This window comes from Hibiscus syriacus, unplaced genomic scaffold, assembly GCF_006381635.1.
Source record: "Hibiscus syriacus cultivar Baekdansim isolate YM2019G1 unplaced genomic scaffold, ASM638163v2 tig00110333_pilon, whole genome shotgun sequence".
Taxonomy (NCBI): Eukaryota; Viridiplantae; Streptophyta; class Magnoliopsida; order Malvales; family Malvaceae; genus Hibiscus; species Hibiscus syriacus.
Genome location: NW_024062689.1, coordinates 661,783 through 680,113, shown reverse-complemented (window position 1 = coordinate 680,113; position 18,331 = coordinate 661,783). Strand labels below are relative to the sequence as shown.

General features: G+C 35.0%; 1 pseudogene; it reads right to left on the bottom strand.

The window, feature by feature from the left end:
- Window positions 1-944: 944 nt before the first annotated feature.
- LOC120120240 lies at window positions 945-17,697 on the bottom strand (annotated as a pseudogene).
- Window positions 17,698-18,331: the final 634 nt, after the last annotated feature.

Genomic DNA, 18,331 nt, shown 5'->3' with positions numbered 1-18,331 from the left:
ATTGAACACGTAATATAAAAGAATTCGGATTTCATGGTGGACACTTGCACATCCTAAATCCCATGTACATCCGTCACTGTTCATAGATACTCGGATTCTTTTGTAACAGTTTGATCACAATAGAATACATATATTTTATCTAATAAAAAGGCTCAACATATGATCTTGTTTAATTCCAAATTACCATATAAAAGTTGTGAATTTCATTTATAAAGGCAACTTTTAGTCTCCAAATCAAAATTTATAATCTTTAAAATACATAAATTAAATTCGAATAAAATAAAATAGAGACTAATTTAAAGTGAAATCGAATAGGGATTAAATTCGTAACTTGAGCTAGACCATAATGGTCTCACACGGCAATAAACACGGATACTTCCTGGTCAGATAAAGTAGATAACCATTTTAAAGTTAGGGCATTTACGTAAAAGATAAATGAATTTACCTTTAAGGTCATGAACTTGGTCATACAGCTTGCTGTTTTCTTCTAGAACTCTATGGTAACCAGAAGCGGCATGAGCTAGCAGAGACGACCCAAGACAAAAATTCAGAGGTTGCAAGAGCCCCAGGGTGGCACTTTTGAGGGGTGAGACTTGTATTAGGGGTGGCACTTGTGGAGGGGTTGCTTGGAATACCCCGGGCACCATGGAGGTCCGCCCTGTGAGCTAGACCATGAATATGCATACCTGTACAAATATGTTGCTTAGCACATCAATAAGAAATAAAATACAAATAAATACTTCTATTAAAGCAAATCAGTGTACCAAGACTGTTTCATGAAATTTCATTTGTATGAACTGCATGCCAGTCTTTGTGGAACTAATAGCATACTTCAATTCCTGCAACATTTACATAAACATATAAGTGCTCTAGTCAAGAGTACGTAAACAGACAAGAAAATAGAAGATATGACAAAAAATCTCCCACCTGAATATCTCTTTGTTGTTGATCGAAGATCATTTTCTGTTTTTGCGATCAACGTTTCACTTCCTCATCATTAATGGTGTTCTTTTGAAAGCAATCTTCTTTCTTCACCACTTTGATGTTCTTTTCCTCAATCTTAACCGATACAATAATGAAAATAGTTCGAGAAATGTGAGCTATCCGAAAAAATCATCTAGTGACTTGTGAAGTAGATGAGGATTATTATATACCTTTTTATCCCCAAGAGTTTGTTTCTGTAGAGGCTTTCTGAAATTAGGAGTGATGTCTTTTGAAGTTGTCTTCATATTTCAATAGGAGAAGAAGCCACAATAAACAAAAATGTTAGCTAAGATCAATCATTGCATAGGTAAATGACTTTTACTCGTATAAAATTTGAAAACTGACATACCAATTGGGATTGGCTTGCAATCCGATGCTCGAACTCCTCTACAACTTTACTGAGTGCAGATTCAACCAGCTATCAACAACAAAAAATGAACCGAATAAGTAGCAAAAGAATAATGATTTCTGATAAAAATCATTCCTGACGCCAGACAGAATAGTGATTATCCTGTAGGCTAGCTCCGACAGACGATTCACAAGAGAAAATTCGCCCAAAAACCAGAGAAAAAGTCTCTAGGGTTTAATAAAATATTATAAAATCAAAACTGTCAAAAAACAGTCCACAAGCCGGACTGTTATAGCAAAAAAATCGTCTTTATTCGAATTTTGCCAAAAATAGCAAAATCCCGAAAATCACTCTAAATTGAAATTCGAAATAAAATAAGCAATCTCCCAAAAATCCGGCCTAAATCGGATTTAAATTGACTTCCTAATTAACAATCGAAATATTACCATAAATAGTAAAAAATAACTAAATCTAGTGATTCGGAGGAAAAAACGGCAGAATTTGAGGTTGAAAAAAATGCCACATGGAGCGTAGTTCATGTGGAGAGCGTGCGCGTCGAAAAGAGCTTTCCGGATTGGGGTCTTATGCGCGATTCTGACACCTGTAGCCAAAGTTATGGCCAAAAGACTGAAACATACTCAAAACGACCCCAATGAAGAACATGTCACAATCAATTCCCGCCTTTGCGCTGATCTGCCAACTCATGGTATCTCAGCGCCATCAACGTGCAATCTGACAGCTCAGCATCATCTGTCTCGAATCCCCCTGCATCAATTCCACAATCCCAGTTTATATAAGCAAAGGAATACTAATCGAGTTTGATTATGTTAAACAGTAATGAACCAATAAAAACTTACCATTGGAACTTCTTCAGGCTTTCTGTCTAATAGAATGGCACGAACCAGCATACTTAACGAACCAGAATCGGCCGGCTTGTAGAAAAACTCATAGAATTCATTCTCATTGTTCAAGGAGAACATAAAATCAGCAGGTACTTAAACAGTTAAACTTACCAACCATTTTATTACTATCGATTTCATTGGAGTGACCAGTTGATTGTTTCTCGTTCATCATCGATGAGGTCCTCTGCAAGGAGTTCATAAAAGGGTCTGAATTTTTTCTGATAAATGACTTTCCCAAAGTGTTGGCGGCAGGTTTTAAGTTTCCACCAAATTTCCACACTCCATTTCCACCTGAGAGCTTCCATTCATAATAGGATTTGAGTGCAAGAACACAATTCACCACTCTTGCAGATTTGCCTCCCTAAATAATTTTAACCAAATTACAATGGAATAAATTACATGATAAAGCACATTTCTTCGAAATCAAAAGAATTAAAAAAATAGATGAGAAAAAGAACAAAATTAATTGTGTCATAACCATTTTTTTAGGTGGAACTATTAAATATTATTTTTAAAAACAATTATGACTTTTATTTTGAAAAATTGAGTATTTTGGATTAATTTGGATTAAATTGAATAGAGTCGCCATCGACCTTTGGGTTAGGTAGGTCGAATACCTAAAAACGTCTTTTTAAAAGAAATTTAAGAAAAATCATTTTTTAAGACAAAAATGGTCTACATTTACCAGAAATCAAATTTAACGGGTTCGGGAGTCGGTTACGTGTGGGGAAGGGTAAGCACCCCCACAGCGCCCAAAAATGGTACTGTGTCGCGTACACATTGTCGTAAATGATGGAAATGATAAATCGAATATAAAATTAACCTATGATCCATTTTTTTGAGATTTATTTAATTTGCCTCGAATTATTTAAAGAAAATCCTTTAACTCAATCAGAAATCTTGAAATTTGCAATCCTCTGTCGGGAAAGCTATTTCAACCATTTCTCATTCGTAAAAGAATATTCTACCATTGATTATGTTAAAAATAAAAATCGAATATAACTAAAAACAATGTTTACATACGAATAAATTGATTAACTGAAAACGTGAATTGAATACAAATTAAAAATTTTGAAATTTACATTCACATAAAATAAAGTAAATTGTCATTTAAAATAACACACATTGCATCGTTTGAATAAATTAATTAGTAAAATATACTCGACTTGTTGCAAGTTCCTATGTCGTTAAAATGCCGTATCGAATCGTACCACTTCGACCAAGTGGTACTTTCTACGCCCATTCTACGCATACGTGTTCTTGAAAATATAATCGAATATTTCTTACATAGATAAAGATATAATGAAAATAAATGTAATTGGAAATACAAAATAAAATATTTACATTAAATGAAATTGAAAACATTATTTACATAATCCAAATAATTAAGTAATGAGTAAAATACACATCCATACATAAATGTCTAAAAATAAATTAGTAAATATTACAAACCAAAATAAATATAAAACATTTAAGAGGTTAAAATAATATAAACAGAAACTTAGGAGGCTAAACAGCAAAAAACAGAAAGTTAATGGACCAAAAATAGCACTAACCGAAATTTAAAGGACTAAATATAAAAATAAAAATAATTTAGAGCCCATATCACAAACATTAAACAGTCAAATACTAGAAGTGAAAATAGCCCAAAAGTAAAGCTTATGACTAAATTGAAATTTCACAGAAACATGGAGGATCAAAAAAGTAATTAAATAAAATGTCAGACAGTGACCAAAATAGAACATTTGCAAGTATGATGGCTGAATTCAAACATCCACAAAATATCACAACACAAGAACTTAGGACTAGAATGAAACTATTACAAACATAATGTCTCAAAGTCAATATTCACAAAAATGACATAACATACATTAATAGGACTAAAATAAAATATTTAAAAATGGGATGGCCAGATTCGAATATCAAAGAAACATACATGAAATATTAAATTAGTGGCTAAGATGTAACATTTATAAATATTGAACCCAGAACCAAATATACACAAAAATGATATAACCTAGGATAGTGACTAAAATATAAAAATGAAAAGATAAAGGCTCAAATTGAAATAATGTAAACTTCATTCCATGGCTAAATAACACGGTTACAAAGCATCAGGGACCAAAAGAGTAGTTATCCCGTAACTCAAAAAATCAGATGATATTGGGGGCAAAACGACTGCGTTTTGCTCGGCATACCCCCCCCCCAAAATCGAGCTCATCTCTCATATTCCCTCATTTTCCCTCTTTCAGAAACAAGAAAAAAAAAGAAAAGAGAGATATAGTTGAGAACTCTCTCAACTTCTCTCGCCGGAGACGAGGGCGTTGGCCGCCAACGACGGAGTCCACGGCGGAACTCACGGCGGCCGGAGAGAGAGAAGCCTCCAAAAGACTCCTCTCTTAGCTCTCAACCCAAATCTAAAGTCCCCTACCCCAAAATCCAAACAGAAAACCCTAGATTTAGGATTTACCTCACGGAAAACCGAGACTCCAACGCCCCTTTGGACTTCCGATGGTTCCTCCGATCAAGGTATGGGTTCCCCTCTCTCTGTTTTTTTCTTTCGTATTTTTGTTTGAATGGGATGGATGGTTTTTCTCTTGGTTTCTTTCTTTTCTTTCCTCTGTGTACTTTTCTCTTTTTTTTTCTTTTTTTGAATCCCTCCCCCTTTTGACTCTGATATCTTGCTTGATTTATGGTTGATTTTTTTCGTTTGGTGAGAGGATGATGTCTAGGAATAGGATTTGATTAGATTTGCTTGGATTTTTTTTTAAATTTTTAATTGATTTCTCTGCTACCTCACTGTTGAGGATCACTGTGGATGACGGATGGACGGCCCTTCAATCGCTGTGGATGCAGGCGGCCGGCGTCAGAGGCTGTCGAGGGGTGAGGCTCGGCTGGGAAGCTGAGGAGTCGAGGCGGCTGGAGCTATTTTAGGGTTTCAAACCCTAAGCTCTGCGTGATCTGGACCGTTGGATGGGTCCAGATCTAACGGCCAGAAATGAGGCGGCTGGAACATTTAGGGTTTGAAACCCTAATCTGGTTTAGGGTTTGAAACCCTAATCTGATGGGTTGGGTTGTCTGGGTCAACAGTGGGCTTGATGTATATTGGGCTTTGGCCTGCAAAAATTGTAATATGTAATATTAATAATATAATAATAATAATAATAATAATAATAAAATAACGATAAAAAACCCGGACAAAAACGGGTGTCTACAGCTGCCCCTCTTTGCACATTCTTGTGTTAACAAGAATAGGGCAAAGATAATAAGACAACACGTTTTTGTCTGGTTCTCTTCCATTTATACATAGAAAATTGGATAATATTGGTTGTTGGGGACGACACTGCTCATACGTGATGAAGAGTTTGGGTCGTCTAAAGGTGACACGGCTCCTACGTGATGAAGAGTTCTTGGCCATCTAAAGGTGATAACACGGTTCCTACGTGACGAGGACGGCTGTTTATCTATGGTTGACACGGCTCCTACGTGATGAGGAGATCTGGTCTGGGGATGACACGACTCATACGTGATGAAGAGTTCTGGCCATCTAAAGGTGATAACATGGTTCCTACGTGATGAAGACGGCTGGTTATCTATGGTTGACACGGCTCCTACGTGATGAAGAGATCTGGTCGGGGAATGACACGGCTCATACGTGATGAAGAGTTCTGGCCATCTAAAGGTGATAACACGGTTCCTACATGACGAGGACGGCTGGTTATCTCTAGGATAATGGTTTCAAAGGAGACCAACTCAAAGATGTGTTTCAATAGAAACAAACTCAAAGATTGGATTTTGATAAAAATTGTCTCAAGGGAGACGAAATTCGTTTCAAGAGAAACGATCTCAAAGATATTTGCTTTATTTCAAATAAACTCAAAGATAAGTTTTTCCAAAGCAACTGTCTCGAAAGAGACAAAATTCATTTCAAAGGAAACAACCCAAAGACGGCGTTTAAAGGGAATTGTCTCAACCGAGACAAACTTTATTTTTTTAAGGGAAACGTTCTCAAAGATCGGTGTTTCATGAGAAATTGGCTCAAATAAGACAAAATTCATTTCAAGAGAAACGATCTCAAAGATGTTTATTTTGTTTCAAGGGAAACAGATTCAAAGATGGTAAATTTTGTTTCCAAAGAAATAAACTCAAAGATTTTTCTCAAAGACTGTCTCGAGAGACACAATTTTGTTTCAAAGGAAACAAACTCAAAGATTTTTTTCAAAAGAAACAATCTCAAAGATTTTTTTCACAAAATTGTCTCAAGAGAGACAAAACTTTGTTTCAAAGTAAAATAGACTCAAAGATTTTTTTCAAAAGAAATTGTCTTTAAGAGATAAAATTTTGTTTCAAAAGAAACAGACTCAAATGATGGATCTCATCTTAAGTGAGACCAAATTTGTTTCAAATGAAACAATCTCAAAAGTTAGTTTTTAATTAGAAACTGTCTCAAGAGAGACAACATTTGTTTTTAAAGAAATAGACTCAAAGATGATTTTGTTAAGAGAAACAAACTCAAAGATTTTCAAAATGAACATATTCAAAGATTTGCTTCAAAAGAAACGGTCTCAAGAGATACAAAATTCATTTTAAGAGAAACAGATTCAAAGATTTTTGTTTCAAAAGAAATTATCTTAAGAGAGACAAAATTTTGTTTCAAAAGAAACAGACTCAAAGATTTTTGTTTCAAAAGAAACTATCTTAAGAGAGAAAAAATTTTGTTTCCAAAGAAACAAACTCAAAGATTTTTCAAAAGAAACGACTCAAAGATATTTATTCAAAAGGAACAAACTCCAAGATTTTTATTCAAAAGGAACAAACTCAAAGATTTTTTCAAGAGAAACTGTCTCAAGAGACAAAAATCGTTTTAAAAGATCCAAATATTGTCGATTTTGTTTATATGGAAATAATCTCAAGGGTGTTTTCAAAAGTGTTTATTTTGTTTCAAATGAAACAATTTCATGATTTGTTAAAAGGGAAAACTGTCTCGTGCGAGACAAATCAGCTTTGAAAATCTCAAGTGATATTAATTTTGCTTTAAGTACAACAACCTTGAAATTTGTATTATGAGAGAAAATGATGTCTCAAGCGAGATGAAATTTGCTTTAAGATATAGTCTCAAATGAGAAAAAAAATTTTTTTTTAGCAATTGTCTCAAGCGAGACAAAGTTTGTTTTCGAGAAATGATCTCAAGTGAGATCAACTTTGTTTAATGTGAAACAAATCCGAAATTTGGATCTCAAAGGGAAAAGGTCTCGAGCGAAACAAAATTTGTTTTGAAAGAAGCAACAATCTAAGGTGAGATTAATTTTGTTTTTAGTGAATCAAATTCAAAATTTGTATCTCAAAGGAAAAATGTCTCAAGCGAGACGCAATTTGTTTTAAGAGAATTTGTCTTAAGTGATACAAACTTTGTTTTTAAAGAAATTGTCTCAAGCAAAACAAAATTTGAGAAAACGATCTCAAGTGAGATCAACTTTGTTTAATGTGAAACAAATTCGAAATTTGTATCTCAATGAAAAATGTCTCCAGTAAGGCGGAATTTGTTTTTCAAGAAATTGTCTCAAACGAGACAAAATTTGTTTTTAGAAAGCTGTCTCGATCGAGACAAAATTTGCTTTGAAAGAAATTGTCTCAAAGATGAGACAAAAATTTGTTTTAAAATTCTCAAAATTTGTGGAAAACTATCTCCAGTGAGACAAAAATTTTGTTTTGAAATAGATACGATCTCAAATGAGATCAACTTTGTTTAATGTGAAACAAATTCAAAATTTGGATCTCAAAGGAAAAAATGTCTCAAATGAGACGAAATTTGTTTTGAAATAAATTGTCTCAAGCGAGACAAAATTTATTTTTTAGAAAAATCTCAAAGTTTGTGGAAAAATGTCTCAAGGGACAAAAATTTGTTTTGAAATAAATACGATCTCAAATGAGATCAACTTTGTTTAATGTGAAACAAATTCAAAATTTGGATCTCAAAGGAAAAATGTCTCAAGGGACTGAATTTTACTTCAATAAAAAAAACCTCAAAGATGATAGATAGTCTTCTTGTTCCTGTATGTTGAGGAAATGTCTTGATTGTTGACTTCAAGAAGTCAAATCATTGCTTCTTCAAGTTAGGGATTTCTGGTTATTTCTGAGCTTTGATTTCCTGAGAGATCAAAATGATGTATTTTTGACTGACTATCTTGGATGTTATGATGGATGTCAAGATGAAATTTATTTGATTTTTTTATTGAATTTGTCCTCCAGCGAGGAGAAAAATGTCTTTAATACACATGATGGTAAATGTTTGATGCAAATTTATGTATCATGTATGTATGTGTATGTATGTTTTCTCAATCTGGAAGGAGAATTGTTGCGAGAGCAGTCTTCACTCTATCATTGATTCAATTTGTCTGTATTTCCACCAATGTGTACTCTTACAAACCTTAACCTGAGACCATTTGTTTATTCCATCAAATTTTGTCCAAAAATTAGCTTTCTCTTGCCCCAGCTTCGATATTGAGCTTCAGATAGATATTTTTTTGAATTCCAAGATACGCCTCCAGAGAGATTATCTTGTTTGAAAATGTTTTTCTTCTTCTTTTATTTTCAAAAGTCTGAAAATATCAATAGTTTTGAAAAATGTTTAATCAAAAGTTTTGAAAATATTGCTCTTTTCAAGGTTTCACAATTGACAAATCATAAAACAAGAGTTCATTGGATATCAAAGAATTAATTACTCTTTTAATCCTTCAATAAGTTATAGCTATTTGACAAGTGTCAAGATCAATGTTATCTTTGAGATGGTTAAGTAAGGAATGATAAAAAAGTCTCAAGGGGTTATTTTTGGTCAAAAGTATAGTGTTCTTATTTATTCTTTTGTTCACTGATCTGATGGAGTAGCTTCTGTACTCAGCTATTGGAAGTGTGCTCTGACTCCCAACTCTCATGTTCTCATTCATGTTGTGTGATGCCTCATCAAGGGATTTGAGCAATCGTCTCCTATGTCATAATCTTCATACTCGAGCCGCCCTTTCAGGTTTTCAACTCGAATCCTCCTTTGGTTTCAAGACGTTACTCAGAATTTTACGTCTTGAACCCCCCTTTGTTATTTTTCTCTATCATGCATTAAAGATTTTTAGAAAATCTTTATAAGTAAAATATTAATCCTGATAGGCGGGATGAAATATGAGGATAGTCTCTTCCGCTTAGAAATCCATGTATGATTAGAAGGGACTTGTAAGGCACGTAATGTAGGTCATGGTTCAGGGTTATGAAAGAAATGGATAAAAGGCCCAAACATGTGTTTTAAGGGTATTTGAACCAAGGATCAATTAACCCTGATGCCTTCAATCTTGTCTTGCTCCATTTGAATATGCTCGTATGAGTCCTTTGTCTTCTCTTGATGTTCTATGATCTTCTGGTGAACTAATTCTGGATCAATCTCATAGTTTGAAACTTGATGTGCCATTTGAGTCGAGAGACTCTTTGTATGTGCTCTTTGTCCACTTTCTCTTCTTTTTCTTTTCACTTTGTTTCTTTCTCTTTGCTTTTCTTTGATTTTTGCTTTGATTTTTCTCTTTGCTCTGTGTTTTTTTTTTTTTGGTTTGATCTTTGCACTCTGCGTCTGGTTCACCTTTCGGTATCTCATTTGGATCAATTTTCTTCACTCAGATTTCCCTCACATTGCCCCCCAGTGTGGAGGGTGATCCTTGGTTAGGGTTGAATCGAAAGAAAATATCATTCAGGCTCAAAGGGGACACAAGGGATATATTTTCTCCTTTTGTGAAGGGATAAAGAAAGAAAGCCGTTCATCATCTCATACACAGAAGTCCTTGCAGAAGAGGTATCCCTAGGGGATAGATTTTCAGGATTTAATTTTATTTAAATGAAAATAGTAATTAATGCATGATAGAATTATTTTGAATGAATTCTATTTTTTCTTCGCTTCTTGCTCTCAACATGTCTCAATTGCTCATGCTCGTCTTCAGAAAATTGATGCGAGATGCCTCACACTGTGTCTTCTTTGTAGGAAGGTTTATGTTCAATTGAACATCTTGTACTCAATGTCTGTAGGTTTTATTGGTAGAAAATGTTGGTTTTACGTCTAAGAAGACGATGATAACTTTATTGGCTCAAAGAAAGGTACGGGTATGACTTTTGTGTCTTAAAAAATAAATACAGTGTTTCAAGGTGGAAAGAATATTTTAAGGTCTCAAAGAGAGGGAATGTTTCAAGGTCGAAAAGAATATTTCAAGGTCTCAAAGAGATAGAATGTCAAAAATTGGTTATTTGGTAGTGACCAGGAATTATTTCGGGTAAAAAAAATCGAGAGATTTTATTTTGGGTTTTAGACAGGATAAAAAAAAGGTCTAATCTTGCCATATGTCAAAAATCTATAATTCTTGAAGAATTAAAAGAATATGTAATTCATTCGATATTCAAAGAACTAAAGATTAAAATTTGTTCAATTATTTAACCTTAGAAGGTAGCATCATTTCAGTCATCAAAGATTAAAAATATTTAAGCAAATATTGAAGAAAGAACAAAAACGAGTTCAAACAAAACAATCTCTATGGATGCAAGTGGTTGATGCAATGACTTCTCTGGCTTAGTATTAGGATACCCCTGAATAAATCATATTATGGATTTTGTGCTTTAGTGTCTTGCAGTTGTCAGTGGTATGCCCCGAGCTCCCAACATGATAGCTGCATATGCCGTTAATATCATGGCCTTCAGGATATGGGGTCTCTCTTGGTTTGGATTGAACTGGAGTCACAAAGTTCCTCTCAACTAGCATTGGGAGCAATTCTTCATATGTCATTGGGAGTGGATTGATGCGACAGAATGCCTTATGAAGTTTGGTCCCCAGATTAGATAGATAAGATCCTTCAATGTTAGTATCATCTCTTTCCTCATTGTCGGAATGACTAGTGCCTCCTATCTGGCCATTATTGACTGCTCTTTCGATCATTTCTCCACACATGACAATGTCAGAAAAAACTCTTAGTGGCAACCCCTATCATGTAGTCGATATATGGAGACTTCAATGTATCGATGAATAGAGTGATGAACTCTCTTTCAGTCATTGGTGGATGCACTTGAGATGCGACATCCCTCCATCATTGAGCATATTGTCGGAAACTCTCATAATTCTTCATCTTTATATTCTGAAGCATTGTTCGATCGGGGGCCATATCAATCATGTGCTTGTATTGGCCCAGAAAAGCACTAGCCAAATCCCTCCAGGAGCGGACTTGAGAACGACTCAGTTGGTGGTACCACCTTGAAGCGGGTCCAATCAAACTGTCTTGAAAGCAGTGGATCAACATCTGATCATTGTTAATGTATCCAGTCATTCTTCGAATAAACATCGTGAGGTGGGCCTTGGGGCAACTGGTTCCCCTGTACTTTTCAAACTCGGGCATCTTGAATTTGAGCGGGAGCACCAAGTCGAGAACTAGTACTAGTTCTGTTGCATCCATCCCGTTGTGAGAGGTTTGTCCTCTCATTCCATGGAATGTCTCTCTGCACCACTGTTTCAAATTATCTGGGATCTCGTTCTTGGCTCTTCTCGTCGCTAGGTGACTAGGAGTCCCGTTGGACGAGATAATTGGTTGCGAACTAGCATGTGCTTTCACACATTTAACCGTTTCACGGGTCAAGGAAATCTTCTCTTTGCCTTTTCCTTGGTTAAGCTCAGTCAATCTTGTTACCATTTGATCCACCAGGTCACTTTGATTTTGCAAGATACAATCCACGGTAGTCTTTTGCATCTGCTCCATTTTAACCTCCCACTCAGCTTGTATCTTTTGCAAACTCTCGTTCAACTCTTTCTTCAATTCCTCAAATTTTACATCCATTCTCAGTACTGTGTGAATGCAAGTGCACAGTTAGAAGTGCTTCCTCAAAGTTTCCAGCAAGGTATGATTAATGCATGTAAACATGCTTAAATGGATATTGTGCAAAATGCAATGATGCAAATGCAAATGCAGAAATGTTGATCCCAACGATGAATATTTTAGAACAATTTTCACCAGAGATAAAAGCCTTCGCCTCACAAGACAATCCACTTTACAGACATGCATTCGCTTAGATGCTAAGTCTGAAATAGATCGCTGCTTCGTCTCAGATCTTCGTCCTTGAAAATAATGCCCCTCAATGATCTGTAATCTGACACCATTAATGCCCCGGCGGTGCTGAAGTCAGTGCGTCGCTCCTTGATGGATAGCGATGAAATAATTGTAGATGAGAATCTACTGTTGGATTACTCTTTGGCTCAATGGATCATTGTTTTAGTCTCGAATGTTGCACAATCTTTGAGCTCACTGCTTCGTTTCGTCTCTTCGTATTTGAAACTGATGCCCCTAAAGCGTTCCGTAATCTGACACCATTAATGCCTCTACAGTGCTGAAGTCTGTATGCCACTCCTTGATTGTTAGTGATAGAATGCTTGTAGATGAAAATATACTGCTGGATCACTCCTCGGATCAATGGATTATCATATCAATCTCGAATGATGCACGATCTTTGAGCAAGTCTCATTCTTGTACTCTGGACTTCTTTTTATCCCTCAATGCATGTCTGTGTATGCGATCGCTTGATTGAAAACTTTTATCTCTTCTTGTGAAAATTTTCTCTCGAATATCCCCTTACGGATCAACACTTTTGCATTATGATGATGCAATGCAATGCAAATGACAAAATGACACAAACAAAAGAGAAGAAATAAGTTAGTATACACAAACAAAAGAGAAAAATAAGTTAGTACATGTAAAATAATTGATACAAATAAAAATGTAATTCAGAGATGGATATAACACCTACCCCGTCATGATATCTACCCAAACATAACAATCCTACCCGGACATGCTATCTACCCAAAATGATCTATTTTCAAGAAATTGGTCCTAACCGCATGGTATCTAGTTCGCATGCTTTATTCGGAAAAAAAATATATTCTACAAATTTAAAAGGTTAAGGTTTAGAATCGTTCCTCCTTCGTGTACACCTATTTTGGGTACCTACTGACGGACAAAGGTTCGGTATGACTATACCTAGGGTGATCGTTCGACGGTTCACTATATGCTTGGTTTCGGCTCTAACGGAAAAAAGGGACTCGAATTGTCCTTGATGTCGGTGCCCCCTTGGGCTGCCAGACCCTCGATCCTCACCCATTACAGGTTTCAAACGGAACGAGTTCAATTCGAGGGGATTCACTGTCTTATACCCGTACGAGGAATAAATCCCTACGAAGGTATAAAGTATGTATCCCATGGGTTATTTGCTAAAACTCATACGAAGAATAAATTCTTACGAGAGTAAAGCATTCACCCCAACTAATTTGGATCGAAGCTCGTGTCTAGAGCCTATGTTATGCCAATGCGAGTGATGTGTGTGAGGAGGAACATACTTACCTTCGACTCAAAAGGAAAACAAAACAAGGAAAAATGATAAAATCCTGACAAAGCTGAAAGCCAAAAATAAAATGTTAGTACGACAAAAAAAACGAAGCAATTAAAAATTTCAATAAGCGGATCATAAATTAACTAAAACTAGAAATCATCATTTCCACCAAGATGACAATATGTAAACGACATACAGCCTGACTCTCTAAAAAAAGTCCCCAGCAGAGTCGCCAAGCTGTCATAACCATTTTTTTAGGTGGAACTATTAAATATTATTTTTAAAAACAATTATGACTTTTATTTTGAAAAATTGAGTATTTTGGATTAATTTGGATTAAATTGAATAGAGTCGCCATCGACCTTTGGGTTAGGTAGGTCGAATACCTAAAAACGTCTTTTTAAAAGAAATTTAAGAAAAATCATTTTTTAAGACAAAAATGGTCTACATTTACCAGAAATCAAATTTAACGGGTTCGGGAGTCGGTTACGTGTGGGGAAGGGTAAGCACCCCCACAGCGCCCAAAAATGGTACTGTGTCGCGTACACATTGTCGTAAATGATGGAAATGATAAATCGAATATAAAATTAACCTATGATCCATTTTTTTGAGATTTATTTAATTTGCCTCGAATTATTTAAAGAAAATCCTTTAACTCAATCAGAAATCTTGAAATTTGCAATCCTCTGTCGGGAAAGCTATTTCAACCATTTCTCATTCGTAAAAGAATATTCTACCATTGATTATGTTAAAAATACAAATCGAATATAACTAAAAACAATGTTTACATACGAATAAATTGATTAACTGAAAACGTGAATTGAATACAAATTAAAAATTTTGAAATTTACATTCACATAAAATAAAGTAAATTGTCATTTAAAATAACACACATTGCATCGTTTGAATAAATTAATTAGTAAAATATACTCGACTTGTTGCAAGTTCCTATGTCGTTAAAATGCCGTATCGGATCGTACCACTTCGACCAAGTGGTACTTTCTACGCCCATTCTACGCATACGTGTTCTTGAAAATATAATCGAATATTTCTTACATAGATAAAGATATAATGAAAATAAATGTAATTGGAAATACAAAATAAAATATTTACATTAAATGAAATTGAAAACATTATTTACATAATCCAAATAATTAAGTAATGAGTAAAATACACATCCATACATAAATGTCTAAAAATAAATTAGTAAATATTACAAACCAAAATAAATATAAAACATTTAAGAGGTTAAAATAATATAAACAGAAACTTAGGAGGCTAAACAGCAAAAAACAGAAAGTTAATGGACCAAAAATAGCACTAACCGAAATTTAAAGGACTAAATATAAAAATAAAAATAATTTAGAGCCCATATCACAAACATTAAACAGTCAAATACTAGAAGTGAAAATAGCCCAAAAGTAAAGCTTATGACTAAATTGAAATTTCACAGAAACATGGAGGATCAAAAAAGTAATTAAATAAAATGTCAGACAGTGACCAAAATAGAACATTTGCAAGTATGATGGCTGAATTCAAACATCCACAAAATATCACAACACAAGAACTTAGGACTAGAATGAAACTATTACAAACATAATGTCTCAAAGTCAAATATTCACAAAAATGACATAACATACATTAATAGGACTAAAATAAAATATTTAAAAATGGGATGGCCAGATTCGAATATCAAAGAAACATACATGAAATATTAAATTAGTGGCTAAGATGTAACATTTATAAATATTGAACCCAGAACCAAATATACACAAAAATGATATAACCTAGGATAGTGACTAAAATATAAAAATGAAAAGATAAAGGCTCAAATTGAAATAATGTAAACTTCATTCCATGGCTAAATAACACGGTTACAAAGCATCAGGGACCAAAAGAGTAGTTATCCCGTAACTCAAAAAATCAGATGATATTGGGGGCAAAACGACTGCGTTTTGCTCGGCATACCCCCCCCCCAAAATCGAGCTCATCTCTCATATTCCCTCATTTTCCCTCTTTCAGAAACAAGAAAAAAAAAAGAAAAGAGAGATATAGTTGAGAACTCTCTCAACTTCTCTCGCCGGAGACGAGGGCGTTGGCCGCCAACGACGGAGTCCACGGCGGAACTCACGGCGGCCGGAGAGAGAGAAGCCTCCAAAAGACTCCTCTCTTAGCTCTCAACCCAAATCTAAAGTCCCCTACCCCAAAATCCAAACAGAAAACCCTAGATTTAGGATTTACCTCACGGAAAACCGAGACTCCAACGCCCCTTTGGACTTCCGATGGTTCCTCCGATCAAGGTATGGGTTCCCCTCTCTCTGTTTTTTTTCTTTCGTATTTTTGTTTGAATGGGATGGATGGTTTTTCTCTTGGTTTCTTTCTTTTCTTTCCTCTGTGTACTTTTCTCTTTTTTTTTCTTTTTTTGAATCCCTCCCCCTTTTGACTCTGATATCTTGCTTGATTTATGGTTGATTTTTTTCGTTTGGTGAGAGGATGATGTCTAGGAATAGGATTTGATTAGATTTGCTTGGATTTTTTTTTAAATTTTTAATTGATTTCTCTGCTACCTCACTGTTGAGGATCACTGTGGATGACGGATGGACGGCCCTTCAATCGCTGTGGATGCAGGCGGCCGGCGTCAGAGGCTGTCGAGGGGTGAGGCTCGGCTGGGAAGCTGAGGAGTCGAGGCGGCTGGAGCTATTTTAGGGTTTCAAACCCTAAGCTCTGCGTGATCTGGACCGTTGGATGGGTCCAGATCCAACGGCCAGAAATGAGGCGGCTGGAACATTTAGGGTTTGAAACCCTAATCTGGTTTAGGGTTTGAAACCCTAATCTGATGGGTTGGGTTGTCTGGGTCAACAGTGGGCTTGATGTATATTGGGCTTTGGCCTGCAAAAATTGTAATATGTAATATTAATAATATAATAATAATAATAATAAATAATAATAATAATAATAAAATAACGATAAAAAACCCGGACAAAAAACGGGTGTCTACAAATTGAAAACACACTTGTTCTAGATCAGTTGCCTCAAATGTAGGAGGCCCCAATTCTTGACCAACTACCATTTCAAAGTACTGAAATGCTGACAAACCAGCTCCATCGGGTATGAGAGCTGCATGGCATGGACTTTCCACCACCTAAAACCAACCACCCCAAATTACCTTAGGCACAGCTCCAGGTTGAACTTTTTTGAGAACATTGCAAAGGATTATTCCACTCCTCAAACCAAGCCTAAATTCTTCCTCCGATGGCTCCGCAGGAAAATCTTTGGCTGCCACGACTCCGACCATCTTTCTAAGCCATCCAGCCGTTTGACCTCCTTGATGCTGTGCCATACAAGATATAATCACATTCACCTTCTTCCTTTCTTTTCCCCCTTTTTTTTTAATTTTCACAAGTAAATTGTCTCATTCAAATTTTATTCATAACACGCTAAAGTACATCTAAAATTTCAGAAACTGTAAGTGATCAATGATCAAGAGTTTTTGTTTTTCATTTCAACAAAAAAGTGAGAGATCTGATGGTAAATTAGAAGAAAAAAAATTCAACATTTTCCATGGAATTGCATTATTTTAATTAGCCTAAAACTACATAATCAAAAAGAAATATTTTATTTCAGCAGAAAAATTCATCATCATTCGAAAAAAAAATCAGGACGCTGATTTTAGGAAACAAAAATCAAATTAAAGTACCAGCTTCATCAGCTTTTCTGGATTCCAAATCCAGATATTTGGAGCGGTTGCCATGTTGTTGCAGTACATCCTCCACAACTGAAGCAGCAGAAAACAACAACATTCCTTCTGCGGCCATTTTCTCTCCCCAAATTATTTCAAAAATAATAAGAAAAAAAAACTCACAACTTCACCATCCAAAAAATCAAACCAAATACAAAATTTCTCCCCAATGGAAGAGAATGGAAACGAGCAAAGCTTTGGGTTTTGTTCTTCCTGGGTATTGCTATGTTAAAGTGGGAGTTTGATGGGGGTTTTTTCTTCTTCTTTGCTACCTCTGTATAGAAAAGAAAGTTAAGTCTGCTTTATACTCTTTAAACTTCTTTAGAAGCTTTATTTTTTTTGTTCACAGCCACTGTTACTCCATACCTGCCTCCGCACCTGGCGTCTATAGAATCCAAAGAGGTAAAGGGCCTAAATGGCGGTGTATTCAGGTGCCTCCCTTGGCGCGTGAAATTCAGGTGCCTAAATGTTAATATTTTTTAAATATTTTCAGTAAAATGTTATCTAAAATATTATTTTTTTATCGAAAATATTAATTTTATACCTTTTAGGAATCAAAGCAAAGTCAATGGTCAAATTTCACATTTTAATCAATGTTATATTCACATTTTAATTATAAATCAAAAGCAAAGTCAATGGTCAAATTATAGTTCAAAGCCAAATTTAGGGATCGAATTGCAGCTCAAAGCTTAAATCAAGGATCAATATGCAGGAAAAAAGGTAAGGATCAAATTGCACATCTAAACGAAAGTCAGTAAAAAAAATTCATTAACCTTAATATTTAGACCATGAAATATTTTAAGAAACGAGAAATACAATATATATAGTGTCAAAGATATGAAAGCGGAAAACAGTGACATATTGCGAAGAGAATGGGAGGCAACAATTGGACATAAAATGTGAGTATGTTGCAAATCCTAAAGCAAAGCTTCAATCTAATTATGCAAAACAAATGATACATGAATATTT